A 17,431-nucleotide genomic window follows, 5' to 3' on the forward strand; every position below is an offset into this window, starting at 1 on the left:
AACTGTATATAGTATGGTATTAACTGATCCTGTATATAGTATGGTATTAACTGGTCCTGTATATAGTATGGTATTAACTGACCCTGTATATAGTATGGTATTAACTGACCCTGTATATAGTATGGTATTAACTGACCCTGTATATAGTATGGTATTAACTGATCCTGTATATAGTATGGTATTAACTGGTCCTGTATATAGTATGTTATTAACTGACCCTGTATATAGTATGGTATTAACTGACCCTGTATATAGTATGGTATTAACTGACCCTGTATATAGTATGGTATTAACTGACCCTGTATATAGTATGGTATTAACTGACCCTGTATATAGTATGGTATTAACTGGTCCTGTATATAGTATGGTATTAACTGACCCTGTATATAGTATGGTATTAACTGATCCTGTATATAGTATGGTATTAACTGGTCCTGTATATAGTATGGTATTAACTGACCCTGTATATAGTATGGTATTAACTGATCCTGTATATAGTATGGTATTAACTGGTCCTGTATATAGTATGGTATTAACTGATCCTGTATATAGTATGGTATTAACTGACCCTGTATATAGTATGGTATTAACTGACCCTGTATATAGTATGGTATTAACTGATCCTGTATATAGTATGGTATTAACTGACCCTGTATATAGTATGGTATTAACTGACCCTGTATATAGTATGGTATTAACTGACCCTGTATATAGTATGGTATTAACTGGTCCTGTATATAGTATGGTATTAACTGACCCTGTATATAGTATGGTATTAACTGACCCTGTATATAGTATGGTATTAACTGGTCCTGTATATAGTATGGTATTAACTGGTCCTGTATATAGTATGGTATTAACTGATCCTGTATATAGTATGGTATTAACTGACCCTGTATATAGTATGGTATTAACTGTATATAGTACTGTATATAGTATGGTATTAACTGGTCCTGTATATAGTATGGTATTAACTGGTCCTGTATATAGTATGGTATTAACTGATCCTGTATATAGTATGGTATTAACTGACCCTGTATATAGTATGGTATTAACTGACCCTGTATATAGTATGGTATTAACTGGTCCTGTATATAGTATGGTATTAACTGATCCTGTATATAGTATGGTATTAACTGATCCTGTATATAGTATGGTATTAACTGATCCTGTATATAGTATGGTATTAACTGGTCCTGTATATAGTATGGTATTAACTGGTCCTGTATATAGTATGGTATTAACTGGTCCTGTATATAGTATGGTATTAACTGGCCCTGTATATAGTATGGTATTAACTGGCCCTGTATATAGTATGGTATTAACTGACCCTGTATATAGTATGGTATTAACTGACCCTGTATATAGTATGGTATTAACTGGCCCTGTATATAGTATGGTATTAACTGGCCCTGTATATAGTATGGTATTAACTGACCCTGTATATAGTATGGTATTAACTGGTCCTGTATATATTATAGTATTGAATTGACCCTGTATAGAGTGTTATTCTTATTTCATATTGTTATATCTGGTGTGTTGTTGTTTTCCTTGTTATTTTTAGTGCTATATTGTTATTGATTACTACATTGTCGGGGCTTGAAACACACAAACGCCCACACTCACATACAGCGCCTTCGGAAAGTATTCAGACCCCTTGACTTTTTCCACATTTTGTTAATTACAGCTTTTTCCTAAAATGGATTAAATAGTTGTTTTTTCCCCTCATCAATCTACACACAATACCACATAATGCTAAAGCAAAAACAGGTTTTTAGACATTTTTGCAAAAAACTAAAATATCACTTTTACATAAGTATTCAGACCCTTTACTCAGTACTTTGTTGAAGCCCCTTTGGCAGCGATTACAGCCTCAAGTATTCTTGGGTATGACACTACAAGCTTGGCACACATGTTTTTGGAAGGTTTCTCCCATTTATTCTCCACTGATCCTCTCAAGCTCTGTCAGGTTGGATGGGGAGCGTCGCTGCAAAGCTTATTTTCAGGTCTCTCCAGAGATATTCGATCGGGTTCAAGTCTGGGCTCTGGCTGGGCCACTGAAGGACATTCAGAGACTTGTCCCGAAGCCACTCCTACGTTGTCTTGGCTGTGTGCTTAGGGTCGTTGTCCTGTTGGAAGGTGAACCTTCGCCCCAGTCTGAGGTCCTGAGCACTCTGGAGCAGGTTTTCATCAAGGATCTCTCTGTACTTTGTCCCGTTCATCTTTCCCTCGATCCTGACTAGTCTCCCAGTCCCTGCTGCTGAAAAACATCCCTACAGCATGATGCTGCCACCACCATACTTCACCGTAGGGATGGTGCCAGGTTTCCTCCAGACGTGACGCTTGCCATTCAGCCCAAAGAGTTCAATCTTGGTTTTATCAGACAAGTGAATCTTGTTTCTCATGGTCTGAATGTCTTTAGGGGCCTTTTGACAAACTCCAAGAGGGCTGTTATGTGCCTTTTACTGAGGAGTGGCTTCTGTCTGGCCACTCTACCATCAAGGCCTGATTGGTGGAGTGCTGCAGAGATGGTTGTCTTTCTGGAAGGTTCTCTCATCTCCTCAGAGGAACTCTAGAGCTCTGTCAGAGTGACCATCGGGTTCTTGGTCACCTCCCTGACAAAGGCTCTTCTCCCCTGATTGCTCAGTTTGGCCGGGCAGCCAGCTCTAGGAAGAGTCTTGGTGGTTCCAAACTTCTTCCATTTAAGAATGATGGAGGCCACTGTGTTTTTGGGGACCTTCAATGCGGCAGAAATGTTTTGGTGCCTGTCATGCACTGTGGGACCTTACATAGACAAGTGTGTGCCTTTCCAAATCATATCCAATCAATAGAATTTTTCACAGGTGGACTCCAATCAAGTTGTAGAAACATCTCAAGGATGATCAATGGAAACAGGATGCACCTGAGCTCAATTTCGAGTCTCATAGCAAAGCGTCTGAATACTTATCAAAGTAGGATTTCTCATTTTTGTATTTTTTTATCCAAACATTTCTAAAAAACAGTTTTTTGCTTAGTCATTATGGGTTATTGTGATGTCATTATGGGGTATTGTGATGTCATTATGGGGTATTGTGATGTCATTGTGGGGTATTGTGATGTCATTGTGGGGTATTGTGATGTCATTGTGGGGTATTGTGATGTCATTGTGGGGTATTGTGATGTCATTATGGGGTATTGTGATGTCATTGTGGGGTATTGTGATGTCATTATGGGGTATTGTGATGTCATTGTGGGTTATTGTGATGTCATTGTGGGGTATTGTGATGTCATTGTGGGGTATTGTGATGTCATTATGGGGTATTGTGATGTCATTGTGGGGTATTGTGATGTCATTGTGGGGTATTGTGATGTCATTATGGGGTATTGTGATGTCATTGTGGGGTATTGTGATGTCATTGTGGGGTATTGTGATGTCATTGTGGGGTATTGTGTTTAGATCGATCAGGAACGTTTATGTTTAATCCATTCTAGAATAAGGCTGTAACGTAACAACATTTGGAAAAAGTCAAGGGGTCTGAGTACACGACAAAGTAATACAGAAGCAAACAGGGCATTTCCACATGTGTGTCTGTGTGTAATAAATACATATAATAATACAATAAAAATAAAAAGTGTTATGAAGTGTGTTTTCCAGCAGTTGAAGTGACTGAGGATATACAGTATGTTATGTGTCTTATATACATTATATACTTAGACTAACAGCACCAACCACCCTCAACACAAGAGGAAATGTCTCTCTCTTCCTCTTTCTCTCCTTCTCCCCTACTCTGTCTCTCTTTCTCTCTCTCTCTCTCTCCTTCACCCCTACGCTCTCCCTTCCTCTCTCTTTCTCTCTCTCTCTCTCTCTCTCTCTCGCTGTCTCTCTCTCTCCTTCTCCCCTACTCTCTCCCTTCCTCTCTCTCTCTCTCTCTCTCTCTCTCTCTCTCTCTTCCTCTCTCTCCTTCACCCCTACACTCTCCCCACCATCTCTCTCTCCCTCTCTCTCCTACTTTTCCTCTCTCTCCTTATCCCCTGCTCTGTCTCTCTCTCCCTCTTCCTCTCCATTTCCTTCTCCCCTACTCTCATTCTCCTCCTCTTCCTCTCTAGCTCATTCTCCCCTACTCTCTCTCTCTCTCTCTCTCTCTCTCTCTCTCCTTCCCTCCTCCGTTTAACACACACTAACAACCGACTACTAATCAACAGCTAGGGATGAAAATAGAAATGAGATAATGGCCTCTGGCTCCGATGATGTATGTATCACTACAATCAAAAGACCATCTACATATATTTCCACTCTGCCACTTGTTACAGCAATGAAGTCCTTGGGCTCCTAGTGCGATGTGTGGCACAAATGGCACCCCATTTACTACATAGAGCACTACTTTTCACCAGAGTGCTGTGGTTCCTGTTCAAAATAATAGTGCACTAAATAGGAAATATGGTCCCAATTAGGATGTACACTTAAATAGCTCTCTGAGCCCTCCGTTTAGGACACTGAGACCTCCGTTTAGGACACATCCTTAAATAGCTCTCTGAGACCTCCGTTTAGGACACACCCTTATTAAATAGATCTCTGAGGCCTCTGTTTAGGACACATCCTTAAATAGCTCTCTGAGGCCTCCGTTTAGGACACTGAGACCTCTGTTTAGGACACACCCTTAAATAGCTCTCTGAGCCCTCTGTTTAGGACAGACCCTTAAATAGCTCTCCGAGACCTCGGTTTAGGACAAATCCATGCATTCACTGGGCAGAGTCATCAGACAACTGGATACCTTGTTTGACAGTGCTGAATCATCTGTCTATAACTGTAATCTGTCAGTACAGTGAGACAGTTACCTCTGTCTGGGGTCCTAACCCCCCCTGTGAGACAGTTACCTCTGTCTGGGGTCCTAACCCCCCCAGTGAGACAGTTACCTCTGTCTGGGGTCCTAAGCCCCCCAGTGAGACAGTTACCTCTGTCTGGGGTCCTAACCCCCCCAGTGAGACAGTTACCTCTGTCTGGGGTCCTAACCCCCCAGTGAGACAGTTACCTCTGTCTGGGGTCCTAACCCCCCAGTGAGACAGTTACCTCTGTCTGGGGTCCTAACCCCCCAGTGAGACAGTTACCTCTGTCTGGGGTCCTAACCCCCCAGTGAGACAGTTACCTCTGTCTGGGGTCCTAACCCCCCCAGTGAGACAGTTACCTCTGTCTGGGGTCCTAACCCCCCCAGTGAGACAGTTACCTCTGTCTGGGGTCCTAACCCCCCCAGTGAGACAGTTATCTCTGTCTGGGGTCCTAACCCCCCAGTGAGACAGTTACCTCTGTCTGGGGTCCTAACCCCCCAGTGAGACAGTTACCTCTGTCTGGGGTCCTAACCCCCCAGTGAGACAGTTATCTCTGTCTGGGGTCCTAACCCCCCAGTGAGACAGTTACCTCTGTCTGGGGTCCTAACCCCCCAGTGAGACAGTTACCGCTGTCTGGGGTCCTAACCCCCCCAGTGAGACAGTTACCTCTGTCTGGGGTCCTAACCCCCCAGTGAGACAGTTACCTCTGTCTGGGGTCCTAACCCCCCAGTGAGACAGTTACCTCTGTCTGGGGTCCTAACCCCCCCAGTGAGACAGTTACCTCTGTCTGGGGTCCTAACCCCCCCAGTGAGACAGTTACCTCTGTCTGGGGTCCTAACCCCCCAGTGAGACAGTTACCTCTGTCTGGGGTCCTAACCCCCCCAGTGAGACAGTTACCTCTGTCTGGGGTCCTAACCCCCCAGTGAGACAGTTATCTCTGTCTGGGGTCCTAACCCCCCAGTGAGACAGTTACCTCTGTCTGGGGTCCTAACCCCCCCAGTGAGACAGTTACCTCTGTCTGGGGTCCTAACCCCCCCAGTGAGACAGTTACCTCTGTCTGGGGTCCTAACCCCCCCAGTGAGACAGTTACCTCTGTCTGGGGTCCTAACCCCCCAGTGAGACAGTTACCTCTGTCTGGGGTCCTAACCCCCCCAGTGAGACAGTTACCTCTGTCTGGGGTCCTAACCCCCCCCTTGTGTTTTGGCACTTACAGAGTACCACCATCATTCAACACTTAGAAGAGTATAATTAAATCGTGTTTTGGCACTTACAGAGTACCACCATCATTCAACACTTAGAATAGTAGAATTAAATAGTGTTTTTATCCTTACAGAGTATGACCATCATTCAACACTTAGAATAGCAGAATTTAAAGGTGTTTTGACCTTTAGAGAAAGTGTAGCTCTCGCTTCTAGTTCTTAGAAAACGTTGCAGTATTTCGTTTTTTTTATGTATTATTTATTATATTGTTATCCCAGAAAATGTTTCACAAGCATTTCACTACACCCGTAATAACATCTGCTAAACATGTGTATGTGACCAAAACAATTTTATTTCATATTAGCAGAATTCTACATTGAAGAGTTCAGTTTTGCGAATGGCAACCAAATCCCAGGACACATCTAATGTCTGTAAATAGAAGGTGACTATATTACCTTATAACAACTGAACCCTGGTCTAGTTTAGAGATAACGTTGTCAACGGAATATGACGTTAGACAGGAACATGGAAACTCCCAGAATTCCCATCTGGGACTGTGAAACCACCGTAACCCCTAGCAACATGGAATGAATGGGAGATAAAGGAATGTAGTCCTGCTGACTCGCACAGAGAAGAGATGCTGCCAAATACGATTTTCCTTTTTTTTTTTTACGAGGAACGTGACTGAAAAGCCAACCTTTAGTTCAAATACTATTTAAAATCTTTCAAGACACCTTCAGCGTTTGCTCTAGCCTGCCTGGAGTGCCAGATGGGCGGGTTTTGGCATGTTTTGATTTGGTCTATTGAGCCAGTCATGCTCAATCGAGCACAGATTAGGTATTTCAAATGATTTAAAATAGTATTTAACCCAGGTCTGCTGAGAAAGGCTTGCGTCCCAAAATGGCATCCTATTACCTACACAGTGCCTATAGGGTTCTGGTCTAACATAGTTTACTATGAAGGGAACTGTGGTGAAGGCCTGAGACTGATTAAGTGTGGTTTGGGTCAGGAGTGTGCTGCTGGTTGGTGAGCATCAAGCAGCTTTCTGAAAGTGACCATGTAGAGGACGTCTGTATGTAAAGCCTTTATATATTTATTTAGCCATCAATCCTCCAGCCTCTTTCTCTCTTTATGAGTCAAATGCAGACTAAGCTCTACTGGGCAGCGTACACATAGAGTGAGGGATTAAAGAGTTAGCCCTACTTTCCATAGATATGTTGTTGGCTCTGCACTTTGAAAATTCACCCCTCTCCTCTCTTTTGCACTCCCCTCCACTTCCCTCCCGTCCTCTCCCCTTCCCTCTCCTCACCTCTCCTCTCCTCTCATCCCCTCTCCTCTCCTCTCATCCCCTCTCATCTCCTCTCCTCTCCTCTCTCCTCTCTCCTCCCCTCCCGTCCTCTCCCCTCTCCCCTCTCCCCTCTCTCCTCTCCTCTCCTCTCCTCTCCTCTCCTCTCCTCTCCTCTCCTCTCCTCTCCTCTCCTCTCCTCTCCTCTCCTCTTCCATCCCCGCCCCTCCCCTCTCATCCTCTCCTGTCCTCCCTCCTCTATCCTCCCCTCACGTATTTTCCTCTCCTCTTCTTTCCCCCTCCTCTCCCCTCTCCTCTCCTCTCCCATCCCCTTCTCCTCTCCTCTCCTCTCCTCGTGTGTGGTACAGGCAGAGTTGAGCTCTGCATGGGTCCAAGCATTGCTGAAACAGCCAGACATCATATCAACCCTAGGAAATATCCAGTCATCCTTCCAGTGTGCTATAGTAAAAGGCTAGGGAATTTGTCAAGCACTTACAATGCTACAACGAGCTAAAAGTGGTTTTGGCAAAGCATCAGAATTTATCTTACCGTACGGTAAATGGCTCATAGTGTGAGATGACGTCTGTCCATAATCCTGGTAGCAAACTAGATGATGTCAGATGATGTCAGAGGATGTCAGAGGATGTCGGTCCATACTCCTGTTAGTAGACTAGATGATGTCAGTCCATACTCCTGTTAGTAGACTAGATGATGTCAGTCCATACTCCTGTTAGTAGACTAGATGATGTCAGTCCATACTCCTGTTAGTAGACTAGATGATGTCAGTCCATACTCCTGTTAGTAGACTAGATGATGTCAGTCCATACTCCTGTTAGTAGACTAGATGATGTCAGATGATGCCAGCCCATACTCCTGTTAGTAGACTAGATGATGTCAGAGGATGTCAGTCCATACTCCTGTTAGTAGACTAGATGATGTCAGTCCATACTCCTGTTAGTAGACTAGATGATGTCTACCCATACTCCTGTTAGTAGACTAGATGATGTCAGATGATGTCAGCCCATGCTCCTGTTAGTAGATTAGATGATGTCAGTCCATACTCCTGTTAGTAGACTAGATGATGTCAGATGATGTCTACCCATACTTCTGTTAGTAGACTAGATGATGTCAGAGGATGTCAGTCCATACTCCTGTTAGTAGACTAGATGATGTCAGTCCATACTCCTGTTAGTTGACTAGATGATGTCAGAGGATGTCAGTCCATACTCCTGTTAGTAGACTAGATGATGTCAGAGGATGTCAGTCCATACTCCTGTTAGTAGACTAGATGATGTCAGATGATGTCAGCCCATACTCCTGTTAGTAGACTAGATGATGTCTGCCCATACTCCTGTTAGTAGACTAGATGATGTCAGTCCATACTCCTGTTAGTAGACTAGATGATGTCAGAGGATGTCTGCTCATACTCCTGTTAGTAGACTAGATGATGTCAGTCCATACTCCTGTTAGTAGACTAGATGATGTCAGAGGATGTCAGTCCATACTCCTGTTAGTAGACTAGATGATGTCAGTCCATACTCCTGTTAGTAGACTAGATGATGTCAGATGATGTCAGTCCATACTCCTGTTAGTAGACTAGATGATGTCAGAGGATGTCTGCTCATACTCCTGTTAGTAGACTAGATGATGTCAGTCCATACTCCTGTTAGTAGATTAGATGATGTCAGTCCATGCTCCTGTTAGTAGAATAGATGATGTCAGTCCATACTCCTGTTAGTAGACTAGATGATGTCAGAGGATGTCTGCTCATACTCCTGTTAGTAGACTAGATGATGTCTGCCCATACTCCTGTTAGTAGACTAGATGATGTCAGAGGATGTCTGCTCATACTCCTGTTAGTAGACTAGATGATGTCAGCCCATACTCCTGTTAGTAGACTAGATGATGTCAGATGATGTCAGTCCATACTCCTGTTAGTAGACTAGATGATGTCAGTCCATACTCCTGTTAGTAGACTAGATGATGTCAGATGATGTCAGTCCATACTCCTGTTAGTAGACTAGATGATGTCAGAGGATGTCTGCTCATACTCCTGTTAGTAGACTAGATTATGTCAGATGATGTCTGCCCATACTCCTGTTAGTAGACTAGATGATGTCAGATGATGTCTGCCCATACTCCTGTTAGTAGACTAGATGATGTCAGAGGATGTCAGTCCATATTCCTGTTAGTAGACTAGGGTGAATGTAGATGATGTCAGATGATGTCAGTCCATCTCTGGATATCTAATCTTATTACTAACAGTGAAACTTGAGTTATGTTCTATAGTGAAACTACCAGAGTGTTTAATGTTTCTACTGCTAAAGCTCAGTTGACACAGACACTGTCTCTCTAACACCAAATACAGCATTTATTATTAAAAACAGAATTAAAAACCAGAAAGAATTCATCTCGTTTGAACCATTTATTATGAAATTCTAAAGATAGATGTAAACAGTAGCACTTTCAGAAAACAGGGTTATAGAGTACTGTAGACACCTTGGAACTGATATCAGATCAGAAGTATTATGACATTACATACAACAAGCAAAAAATAAATACAAAAAAAAACATTTATTTTTTGTATAACACAACACATTAAAGATTACCAGGAGTTGAATTTACATAAAACATATCTTATTTACAGTATAAATGACATTGATGTAGTTATACAGTGGGTTGCAGTGCTTGCTGGGAGATATGGGTTCAAGGGCAGAGCGGTCAACAAGAGTCACATATCATAGTGGTGGGGCTGGGTCTGGTTGGGACTGGCAGGGGCTGGCCGGGATTGGCCCGGGGTTGGCCTGGATTGGCCGGGGCTGGCCGGGAGTGGCCGGGGCTGGCCGGGAGTGGCCGGGGCTGGCCGGGAGTGGCCGGGGCTGGCCGGGAGTGGCCCGGGGCTAGCCGGGGGCTAGCCAGGAGTGGCCGGGGCTAGCCGGGAGTGGCCGGGGCTAGCCGGGAGTGGCCGGGAGTGGCCGGGAGTGGCCGGGGCTGGCCGGGATTGGCCCGGGGCTAGCCGGGAGTGGCCGGGGCTGGCCGGGAGTGGCCGGGAGTGGCCGGGGCTGGCCGGGATTGGCCCGGGGCTAGCCGGGAGTGGCCGGGAGTGGCCGGGAGTGGCCGGGGCTGGCCGCGATTGGCCCGGGGCTAGCCGGGAGTGGCCGGGGCTGGCTGGATGGTGTCGATGGCAGTGTTCTGTGGTTGTTATTATCACACTATGCAGGCTTCCCAAATGGTACCCTGTTCCCTAATAGTGCACTAGTTTGGACTAGAGCCCATTTCCTATATACTGCCCTATAGGTCCTGGTCAAAAGTAGTGCACTATATGTAGAATAGGGTGCCAAAGTAGTGCACTATATGTAGAATAGGGTGCCAAAGTTGTGCACTATATATAGAACAGGGTGCCAAAGTAGTGCACTATATATATAGAATAGGGTGCCAAAGTAGTGCACTATATATATAGAACAGGGTACCAAAGTAGTGCACTATATATATATAGAATAGGGTGCCAAAGTAGTGCACTATATATAGAACAGGGTGCCAAAGTAGTGCACTATATTTTTTGAACAGGGTGCCAAAGTAGTGCACTATATATAGAATAGGGTACCAAAGTAGTGCACTATATATAGAATAGGGTACCAAAGTAGTGCACTATATATATAGAATAGGGTACCAAAGTAGTGCACTATATATAGATTAGGGTGCCAAAGTAGTGCACTATATATAGAATAGGGTACCAAAGTAGTGCACTATATATATAGAACAGGGTGCCAAAGTAGTGCACTATATATAGAATAGGGTGCCATTTCAGACACCAGACAGCCACACGGCCTGATGACAGAACGATGACACGCTGTCTTTTGACATGATGACCCCTGACCTCGTGCACGGTGGGACAAATCCAATCCCCTCAAGGGTCGTCTCAGTCAAAAGAGACAGTGCTGCTTTGTCCCCCTGAAGCCTACCCCTCTAACTCCTGACCCCCCATGGGGCACCCCGATAGGGACATCTGATTCATACGAGGGAAAGAGGACAGGGCTCTGTATTGATAGACTGAAACTCCATCAGTACATGTGACCACACGCTGCTGATCAAACTCTGGTCAACATTTCACATCAATGAACTGAACCCAATTAGATCTCTCATAAGAGATGACAGGGGGAGAGAGATGCACCCTATTCCCTACATAGTGCACTATACCACAGCCTTATGATGCCCTGGTTAAAATAGTGCACTACACAAGAAATAGGGTGCCTTTTGGAATACCCAGGGGGGGGGGGAGTGGGGGTTGAAGAGGAATGTAGGAGGGGTGGGGGGAGAGGAGGGGAGGTTGGTTTGAGGTGAGACGAGGAAGAGTAAGAATGGAAGGGGGAGTGGGGGAGAGGAGGGAAGGGAAGGATGGTTTGAGGTGAGACGAGGAAGAGGAGGAATGGAGGAGGAGGAGTGGGGGAGAGGAGGGAAGGATGGTTTGAGGTGAGACGAGGAAGACGAGCAATGGAGGAGGAGGAGTGGGGGAGAGGAGGGAAGGGAAGGATGGTTTGAGGTGAGACGAGGAAGAGGAGGGAAGGAGGAGGAGTGGGGGAGAGGAGGGAAGGACGGTTTGAGGTGAGACGAGGAAGACGAGGAATGGAGGAGGAGGAGTGGGGGAGAGGAGGGAAGGGAAGGATGGTTTGAGGTGAGACGAGGAAGAGGAGGAATGGAGGAGGAGGAGTGGGGTGCATAGATTCATCATCATCATCATCATCATCATCATCAATCTGTAATCTTATTGACCTAATGATTTGTAAATAAACAAAGCAGTCAGGAAACATGTTCTTCAAGCCTCTACTTCGCTCTCCTCATTTTACAGAAAGAAACAAAAGCCCATTTGAAATGAAATCATTTTGATAAATACGGTTTAGGATGTCTAAGTAAACTACAGGAAATGTATTTATTTTTTGGATGTTGGGTAGACGTCGTGTTTTAATCATGCAGTGTTAAAATGTATTCATGGAACAGTATTGGCTGGGAACTAGTTTGTTGACAACCATTGGACATTGCCAGTCAAATGCTGTGGTGGATGTTAGTAAAATCATCAAGATGAAAATGAACGAAGAGATGAATGACAGACAACCTGTGAATTTGGGTTGTCTTAGTCTTCCTAGTTCTCAAAGCAGGACAGACTTCCACACTAAATCAGGACAGACTTCCACACTAAATCAGGACAGACTTCCACACTAAATCAGGACAGACTTCCACACTAAATCAGGACAGACTTCCACACTAAATCAGGACAGACTTCCACACTAAATCAGGACAGACTTCCACACTAAATCAGGACAGACTTCCACACTAAATCAGGACAGACTTCCACACTAAATCAGGACAGACTTCCACACTAAATCAGGACAGACTTCCACACTAAAGCAGGACAGACTTCCACACTAAATCAGCACAGACTTCCACACTAAATTAGGATAGACTTCCACAATAAAGCAGGACAGACTTCCACACTAAATCAGGACAGACTTCCACACTAAATCAGGACAGACTTCCACACTAAATCAGGACAGACTTCCACACTAAATCAGGACAGACTTCCACACTAAATCAGGACAGACTTCCACACTAAATCAGGACAGACTTCCACACTAAATCAGGACAGACTTCCACACTAAATCAGGACAGACTTCCACACTAAATCAGGACAGACTTCCACACTAAATCAGCACAGACTTCCACACTAAATCAGGATAGACTTCCACAATAAAGCAGGACAGACTTCCACACTAAATCAGGACAGACTTCCACACTAAATTAGGACAGACTTCCACACTAAATCAGGACAGACTTCCACACTAAATCAGGACAGACTTCCACACTAAATTAGGACAGACTTCCACAATAAAGCAGGACAGACTTCCACACTAAATCAGGACAGACTTCCACACTAAATCAGGACAGACTTCCACAATAAAGCAGGACAGACTTCCACACTAAATCAGGACAGACTTCCACACTAAATTAGGATAGACTTCCACAATAAAGCAGGACAGACTTCCACACTAAATCAGCACAGACTTCCACACTAAATCAGGACAGACTTCCACAATAAAGCAGGACAGACTTCCACACTAAATCAGGACAGACTTCCACACTAAATCAGGACAGACTTCCACACTAAATCAGGACAGACTTCCACACTAAATCAGCACAGACTTCCACACTAAATCAGGACAGACTTCCACAATAAATCAGGACAGACTTCCACACTAAATCAGGACAGACTTCCACACTAAATCAGGACAGACTTCCACACTAAATCAGGACAGACTTCCACACTAAATCAGGACAGACTTCCACACTAAATCAGGACAGACTTCCACACTAAATCAGGACAGACTTCCACACTAAATCAGGACAGACTTCCACACTAAATCAGGACAGACTTCCACACTAAATCAGGACAGACTTCCACACTAAATTAGGATAGACTTCCACAATAAAGCAGGACAGACTTCCACACTAAATCAGCACAGACTTCCACACTAAATTAGGATAGACTTCCACAATAAAGCAGGACAGACTTCCACACTAAATCAGGACAGACTTCCACACTAAATCAGGACAGACTTCCACACTAAATCAGGACAGACTTCCACACTAAATCAGGACAGACTTCCACACTAAATCAGGACAGACTTCCACACTAAATCAGGACAGACTTCCACACTAAATCAGGACAGACTTCCACACTAAATCAGGACAGACTTCCACACTAAAGCAGGACAGACTTCCACACTAAATCAGCACAGACTTCCACACTAAATTAGGATAGACTTCCACAATAAAGCAGGACAGACTTCCACACTAAATCAGCACAGACTTCCACACTAAATTAGGATAGACTTCCACAATAAAGCAGGACAGACTTCCACACTAAATCAGCACAGACTTCCACACTAAATTAGGATAGACTTCCACAATAAAGCAGGACAGACTTCCACACTAAATCAGCACAGACTTCCACACTAAATTAGGATAGACTTCCACAATAAAGCAGGACAGACTTCCACACTAAATCAGCACAGACTTCCACACTAAATTAGGATAGACTTCCACAATAAAGCAGGACAGACTTCCACACTAAATCAGCACAGACTTCCACACTAAATCAGGACAGACTTCCACACTAAATCAGCACAGACTTCCACACTAAATCAGGACAGACTTCCACACTAAATCAGGACAGACTTCCACACTAAATCAGGACAGACTTCCACACTAAATCAGGACAGACTTCCACACTAAATCAGGACAGACTTCCACACTAAATCAGGACAGACTTCCACACTAAATCAGGACAGACTTCCACACTAAATCAGGACAGACTTCCACACTAAATCAGGACAGACTTCCACACTAAATCAGCACAGACTTCCACACTAAATCAGCACAGACTTCCACACTAAATTAGGATAGACTTCCACAATAAAGCAGGACAGACTTCCACACTAAATCAGCACAGACTTCCACACTAAATTAGGATAGACTTCCACAATAAAGCAGGACAGACTTCCACACTAAATCAGCACAGACTTCCACACTAAATTAGGATAGACTTCCACAATAAAGCAGGACAGACTTCCACACTAAATCAGCACAGACTTCCACACTAAATTAGGATAGACTTCCACAATAAAGCAGGACAGACTTCCACACTAAATCAGGACAGACTTCCACACTAAAGCAAGACAGACTTCCACACTAAATCAGGACAGACTTCCACACTAAATCAGGACAGACTTCCACAATAAAGCAGGACAGACTTCCACACTAAATCAGGACAGACTTCCACACTAAAGCAAGACAGACTTCCACACTAAATCAGGACAGACTTCCACACTAAATCAGGACAGACTTCCACACTAAATTAGGACAGACTTCCACACTAAATCAGCACAGACTTCCACACTAAATTAGGACAGAATTCCGCAATAAAGCAGGACAGACTTCCACAATAAAGCAGGACAGACTTCCACACTAAATCAGGACAGACTTCCACACTAAATCAGGAAAGACTTCCACACTAAATCAGGACAGACTTCCACACTAAATCAGGGGATTCATTTAACAGAGTTATAACTGTGTTATACTGTAATGTAGACAGTGGACAGGGGATTAATTTAACAGAGTTATAACTGTGTTATTCTGTAATGTAGACAGTGGACAGGGGATTAATTTAACAGAGTTATAACTGTGATATTCTGTAATGTAGACAGTGGACAGGGGATTAATTTAACAGAGTTATAACTGTGTTATTCTGTAATGTAGATGGTGGACAGCAGCTTAATTTAACAGAGTTATAACTGTGATATTCTGTAATGTAGACAGTGGACAGCAGCTTAATTTAACAGAGTTATAACTGTGATATTCTGTAATGTAGACAGTGGACAGCAGCTTAATTTAACAGAGTTATAACTGTGATATTCTGTAATGTAGACGGTGGACAGCAGCTTAATTTAACAGAGTTATAACTGTGATATTCTGTAATGTAGACGGTGGACAGGGGATTAATTTAACAGAGTTATAACTGTGATATTCTGTAATGTAGACAGTGGACAGGGGATTAATTTAACAGAGTTATAACTGTGATATTCTGTAATGTAGACAGTGGACAGGGGATTAATTTAACAGAGTTATAACTGTGATATTCTGTAATGTAGACAGTGGACAGCAGCTTAATTTAACAGAGTTATAACTGTGATATTCTGTAATGTAGACAGTGGACAGCAGCTTAATTTAACAGAGTTATAACTGTGATATTCTGTAATGTAGACAGTGGACAGGGGATTATTTTAACAGAGTTATAACTGTGTTATTCTGTAATGTAGACAGTGGACAGGGGATTAATTTAACAGAGTTATAACTGTGTTATTCTGTAATGTAGACAGTGGACAGCAGCTTAATTTAACAGAGTTATAACTGTGATATTCTGTAATGTAGACAGTGGACAGGGGATTAATTTAACAGAGTTATAACTGTGATATTCTGTAATGTAGACAGTGGACAGGGGATTAATTTAACAGAGTTATAACTGTGTTATTCTGTAATGTAGACAGTGGACAGCAGCTTAATTTAACAGAGTTATAACTGTGATATTCTGTAATGTAGACAGTGGACAGGGGATTAATTTAACAGAGTTATAACTGTGTTATTCTGTAATGTAGATGGTGGACAGCAGCTTAATTTAACAGAGTTATAACTGTGATATTCTGTAATGTAGACAGTGGACAGCAGCTTAATTTAACAGAGTTATAACTGTGATATTCTGTAATGTAGACAGTGGACAGCAGCTTAATTTAACAGAGTTATAACTGTGATATTCTGTAATGTAGACGGTGGACAGCAGCTTAATTTAACAGAGTTATAACTGTGATATTCTGTAATGTAGACGGTGGACAGGGGATTAATTTAACAGAGTTATAACTGTGATATTCTGTAATGTAGACAGTGGACAGGGGATTAATTTAACAGAGTTATAACTGTGATATTCTGTAATGTAGACAGTGGACAGGGGATTAATTTAACAGAGTTATAACTGTGATATTCTGTAATGTAGACAGTGGACAGCAGCTTAATTTAACAGAGTTATAACTGTGATATTCTGTAATGTAGACAGTGGACAGCAGCTTAATTTAACAGAGTTATAACTGTGATATTCTGTAATGTAGACAGTGGACAGGGGATTATTTTAACAGAGTTATAACTGTGTTATTCTGTAATGTAGACAGTGGACAGGGGATTAATTTAACAGAGTTATAACTGTGTTATTCTGTAATGTAGACAGTGGACAGCAGCTTAATTTAACAGAGTTATAACTGTGATATTCTGTAATGTAGACAGTGGACAGGGGATTAATTTAACAGAGTTATAACTGTGTTATTCTGTAATGTAGACAGTGGACAGGGGATTAATTTAACAGAGTTATAACTGTGTTATTCTGTAATGTAGACAGTGGACAGGGGATTAATTTAACAGAGTTATAACTGTGATATTCTGTAATGTAGACAGTGGACAGCAGCTTAATTTAACAGAGTTATAACTGTGTTATTCTGTAATGTAGACAGTGGACAGGGGATTAATTTAACAGAGTTATAACTGTGA

At 43.0% G+C, this 17,431-nt stretch overlaps 1 protein-coding gene across 1 annotated transcript in view; it reads right to left on the reverse strand.

Annotated features, from left to right (window-relative positions):
- Positions 1–17,431, reverse strand: part of LOC106593108 (protocadherin-9) — a 499,821-nt gene that overhangs the window by 459,854 nt on the left and 22,536 nt on the right.

Source organism: Salmo salar, chromosome ssa16 (genome assembly GCF_905237065.1).
Source record: "Salmo salar chromosome ssa16, Ssal_v3.1, whole genome shotgun sequence".
Taxonomy (NCBI): domain Eukaryota; kingdom Metazoa; phylum Chordata; class Actinopteri; order Salmoniformes; family Salmonidae; genus Salmo; species Salmo salar.